Source organism: Rhamphochromis longiceps, linkage group LG8, assembly GCF_057381845.1.
Source record: "Rhamphochromis longiceps isolate RC_006_pf linkage group LG8, R_longiceps_female_GT1.1, whole genome shotgun sequence".
Classification (NCBI taxonomy): Eukaryota; Metazoa; Chordata; class Actinopteri; order Cichliformes; family Cichlidae; genus Rhamphochromis; species Rhamphochromis longiceps.
Window position 1 is genome coordinate 31,295,608 of NC_140564.1, and position 6,049 is coordinate 31,301,656.

Below are 6,049 nucleotides of genomic sequence, written 5' to 3' on the forward strand. Positions count from 1 at the left end.
AGATAAATTAATATATTTACTCGTGAGAACACAAATCTACCACCCCCTTGTTCTCATGCTGTTAACCCATAGCATCTTATGCATTTCCAAAGAACCATTTTTTAAACTTTCTGAGTCTTGCTCTTGTAACTGGTTTTGTCAGTATGTCTGCAGCCATTTCTTCTGAGGGACAGTGTTCAATGCGGATTTTCCCTTCGTTTACCGCTTCACGAATGAAGTGATATTTCACATCAATATGCTTCGACCTCTGTCTGTTCACTGGGTTTTTACTCAAAGCAATGGCCCCTTGGTTATCCCCAAACAGTTTAGTACATGTGTACCTTTTTCTGTCCATGCCATTTAACAGTTGGGTTAAATACATGCTTTCCTGAGTAGTGGTTGCAAGACCAATGTTCAAGTTCAAGTTCAAATTTTATTCGCCACATGCAGTGGCAGGTTGCCCTGCAGTGGAATGAACCCGCCCCCCGACCTTACACACACAACACAGACATCACATGGGGATACAAGTCAGAGAACGGTTGCATTACAGAAAAACACTGAAATGTACACTACAATGGGAAAGTACAAGAGGAACAAAAGAGACCTCCACTCATGCTGGGCTATAGAGGACAGCATGAGAACAGGAAACAAAAAACTCCTCTGCACAGAAAGCACACAACATTATAGAGCACGTGACCAGCAACAGGGTTGGGTAGGGGATAAGGAGTAATCCCAGGCAACACAGCAGCCATCCTGCCACTGCGCCGACTCTCCAGCGCGGGCCCTCATGTTCCCAGGAGCCAATAAGCATCGAAGGCATTGGAAGGGGAGGGGGGATGTGTGAGTGCTTATCAGTGTAAGTGTATGTGTGTGCGTGTCCATAGTTCAGCTGAGACAGTGTCCTCCGCCCTATCAGGCTAAGTAAACAGTCTACCAGCCAACCCAGGTGGCCTTGCACAGAGTGGGAAGAACAGTCAACACACAGTCGTTATCAGGGAGTTTTTGTTTGGTTCAAGCCTTGAGCCAACAGCTGGCGCTGAGGGGATATCCGCATTATGATGCTGATGTTGTTGATTTTTCTTTTATGCGAGCAGCTCATGAGAATTTCAAAGCTGTTCTTTAACACTCCGACACTGGTCTCTCAATCTCCCGTTGGAGAACCGCGAGCTTCTCCATGATGTTATCAAACTTGCGCTCCGTGGTGTTGTCATTCTTGTGCTCAGAGAGCCAATTCTGAGAACTCACGACTGCAGTGAGCTGTTCCACGATGTAATCCAACTTTCGCTCAGAGGTGTTATTCTGAGTATTCACGGCAGCCGTAAGCTTCTCCAAGCTCTTAACCATGCTGCACTCAGTGAGCCCATTCTGAGAAGTCACGCCTCGTCCCATCGTTTCAATCCCAGCGGGCAGCCTTGGGGGGGTTTGAACAGCCGGTTCCGCTCTCTTAATTCTCCGATAAGCCAGGGCCAAGCCAGCTCCGATCAGCAAGAACCCTGTTATCATGGTTCCGAAGAGGTAGATATCATCAGCGTCCTCGATCGACAGTCCCGCCAGGCACACGACCCTCCATTTCTGCCATCCGTCCATCGTGTATCCGGCAGGGAAAGTCCCTCCAGGGAACTCAGCCTCTCCCGAGCCCAGACTTCTTGTTGAGAAAAGGGTGTCAAAAGCATTCAGAGACCAGTTGATCAAATCCACAATTCTCTTTTAGGTTTTAGAGAACAGACTGTGAGAGAGTGTTCCAGGGAAAGTAATACACACGAGACAAGACAAGGACACAAGAGACTAAGCAGGGAAGATAAGGGGAAGGAGGAGAGGAGAAAAGTGCGACTGCCTTCGCCGAGAGTCAAACGAGAAGTGCTTTTCCGCTTTTCCTTTGTTATCAAATTTCTCTGTTTCTTCGTAGGTTGCTTTTAAATTGTGTGAATGTTAAATCTTCACTGCTTTGAGTTGTGTGAATAGCAAATGGCTTGTAAGCTTCAGGAAGCCCCTTTAAAATCATAGCGATAAGTCGTCCATCACTGATAACTTCTTTTGCATTTCTTAGGGAGGTCACTGCTTTTTCAGCTCGGATAATATAATCTGTCACTGTCTCATCTGGTTTCTTCTGTAAAGACGTCAGCTCTGTGTACAGTGCGATGATTCTGGACTTGCCTTTACTATCGTAGTGGTCACGTAGTATTTTTAAAGCTTTTCTTCCATCGTCAGTCGCATCTCTCATTACCAGTGAAAGGCTTTTATCATCGAGAAAATGAATCAGTTCAGCGTAGCATTCAGAATTCTTCTCTGCATCTGGGTTAGTGGTTGATAATATAGTGTCCTTTAGACCAATGATCCGTATGTGGCCGAGAAACTTTGGCTACGTCCACACGTACACGGGTATTTTTGAAAACTGAGATTTTCCTTTTTCGTTTTAAAAAAATAATTCCGTCCACACGTAAACGCAGAAATGAAGGAAAATGCTGCTAGGAACATGCCAAAGCAACAGGTGGCGATATGTTGGCCAATCAGAAGTCTAGAAGCCTTGGTGGGAAATAGTAAACAAAGAACACAAATCTAACATTCAATAAACATTCCTTTGACAAACTTTAAGGGGATTTTTTTAATGTATACTGTTACAAACTTGCATGTTCATGTGTTTGTTTTGTGCAGGTGTTATATCTTTTTATGTTAATTCAGCTGTGCCAGGGCCCTGCTCCGATTGGTGCGTGGATACACCACCCCGATGTGACTGGTTCCAGCTGGAGGACCCGCCCATTAAAAGGAGGCTGGAGCGCTACAGCGGAAGAGGTCCTCGCGTTTCTCCTCATGACCAAGCGGTGTTCCTGTGGCAGCCGCTGGCTGCAGTGCGCTTAAAAGTTGTGGAAGTGGAGTGGGTAGGGGTGAGCTGCCGTTTCTTTTGATCACCCGTTTTCTCCTGTTTTGACTTAGTTAAGGAGGTCAGCCTCTGTCTTTATTTTTGACTTTGTTTTGGTAAGGTCAGGGGTGCAGGATTTGTGTAGATTTGTTTTGTTTATTGTTTTGGCCTTGGCTCACCCTGAAGTGTTGACACTCCCGTTTTGTTGTTCCTTTTTTCCACATTGTAAATAAATCACATTATAACGACGGATTTGTTTCATGTGGCTGCTTAGGTCTTGGGGGGGGGAGAGAGTGCCTCACTCATGTTATTGCCTGGCCCTAGACAGGTCGTAACAATACCATTTATTTTTCAGATAGAGACATCCATAAGTTTAGGAATGAACACACTGTGAATTTGAACCAGTGATTATTATTATGAATGAAAGGTTTTAATAATATAGGCTTTGTTAAAGCCACAACAGCAACAACTGGGAATAAATTTCCACATTCCATGACTGTGTTTTGATTTGATGCATCACTGACATCATCAAAAAAGCCTAGAAGTTTTCTTTATATCTTTTAAAACACAAGCAGTCTTTGTGCATGTTATTCAAACAGGTAACCTGCACAGCAACAAGTAAATCATTGTAAACATGTGAGAAGAAAAACGAACTCCATGGACTCCAAACTGCTCTTTATTTTAAGGGTGAGGGGAGGAAGACGGGACAAAAGACACACTGTGGAAGAGAGCCAGAGATTAAGAATGATTCAATGCAGAGAGGTCTGTTAACACAATGCATCATGGGAATCCCCCAGCAGCCTAGGCCACTTGCAGCATAACTAATGGAGTGTTCAGGGTAAATGGCCTGCATTTGTAGCGCTTTTCTAGTCCATAGGACCCCAAAGCGCTTTACACTACATTCAGTCATTCACCCATTCACACACAGGCGATAGCAAGCTACATTGTAGCCACAGCTGCCCTGGGGCACACTGACAGAGGCGAGGCTGCCGGACACAGGCGCCACCGGGCCCTCTGACCACCACCACCAGTAGTATCTTGCCATGCAGCCAGGATGCAGCCTGGGATTGAACCACCGACCTTCTGATTAGTCGCTGACCTGCTCTGCCACCTGAGCTACAGCCACCTGATCAGCCCTATATGCTTTAGCAAAAAGAAAAGTTTTAAGGCTAATCTTAAAAGTAGAGATAGTATCTGTGTCCTGAATCCAAATTGGAAGCTGGTTCCACAAAAAAGGAGCCTGAAAACAGGGGTGTCCAACTCCAGTCCTTGAGAGCTACTGTATTGCAGCTTTTACGCGCATCCTTGTTCTGACACACCTGAATCAAATGAATACTTGTTATTAGGCCTTTGCCCAACTTGATGGCATGCTGAAGAGGTAATCCAACCATTTTATTCAGCTGTGTTGGAGTAGGGAGGCATCTAAAAATGCAGGACAGTAGCTCTCCAGGACTGGAGTTGGACATTCCTGCTCTAGGAACTACAAGTTGGGGCCTGATTATTCAAGACCTTATATGTGAGGAGCAGGATTTTGAATTTGATTCTAGATTTAAGAGGGAGCCAATGAAGGGAAGCCAATATAGAATAAATCTGCTCTCTCCTTCTAGTCCCTGTATGTACAAGTGCTTCAGCATTTTGGATCAACTGAAGGTTTTCCAGGGATTTTTTAGGGCATCCTGATAATAACAAATTACAGTCGTCCAGCCTAAAAATAAATCCATGAACTATTTTTCTGGAATGACTCTGAGAAAGGATATTGTACGGTTAGGGGTTTTAAAGATATTAGTGATATTGGGAAAATGGAAGAAGGCAATCCTACAGATTTGTTTAATATGTGCATTTAAAAAACATATCCTGGTCAAAAATGGCTCAAAGGTTCACAGTGTGAGAAACCATATCTCCAAGATGTATAGGGCTGAGTACAATAATTAACCTTAATGTGTAAAGAGGACTCTCCATTTACATTAACAAATTGGAGTCTATCAGATAGGTATGATTCAAACCACTGCATTGCAGTACCTTTAATACCTTTAAAATGTCATAATCTAATCTCTGCTCTAATAAAATGTTATGGTTGAAGGTAATGAACACGGCACTGAGGTCAAGCAGGACACGCACAGAGATATGTCCACTGTAAGAAGCCATATGACGATCATTTGTAACCTTCACTAAAGCCGTTTCTGTGCTGTGATGAGCTCTGAAACCTGACTGAAACTCTTCAGTTCCTCTGCAGATGATGAGCTGGCTAAGACAGCTGGGTCAGTGATGGCTATTTAAGTAACAGTTTAACCACTGCCACCTTGAAGGCCTGTGGTACAATTATTAGAGATAGGTTGATAATATTTAAGATTGAAACATTAATTAATGCTCTAAATAAATATCAATGGTACTGAGAGTAGCTGTACATAATGTCACGTCTGTAAAACGATTGTGGTTATTATTGAGCTGATTGGTGGTGTCGTTGGGAAAATGTCTTTATGTTGCAGAAAGACAGGGGTACAAGACCAGGCTTTTCATTTTAAGATGTGAGGTAACCATCCTGAACACGTCATATTGAACACAAGGTATTTCATTTTTTTAAAATGATCAATATTAAGTGAGCTTTTAATATAAAAACAATATCGTGATTTTTTTTCATGCTGTTTATTGAATCGGATGATTGAAGTCTGGATAAACAAGACATATGGGCAATTTATCAATGTATTCCTTTAACAAATTGGAGCTTTAGTAGCACGTGGAAGAGCCATACACAGCCACAACAGCCTGGCACCTCCTCCTAATGCTTCCTTTCACCAGCTTGGTCACACGCTGCTGTGGGATGGCATCTGTCGTGTTGTGTTTTGTTGTGAAAAGACAAAAGTGCTCAAAGTATAAGTGTTCAAAATTTATTATTAAATAGTTGTTATTTCAAGTTAATTCTACGATTCCTAAAAAGACCTTTTCTGTCGTTCAAGGAATCCTAGAGACAAATGATGCCACACCCAAATAGTAAACAGTTTATTATGTGCCATAAAAACTCAATACCAATGTGCTTGGTCAGAAAGTCGAGAGAAGACCGTGGCTTTAGACTTGGCTCCTCCTATTTGTCTTGGATTTTTCCCTCAGGTCATATTACGCCCTGTATGGCGTGAACTTTTCACTGTAATATTAAGGCAACTCTTCCCACTTCACCATGGCAACCATCTCTTGTCCTCTGGTCAGACCTGAGAGAGA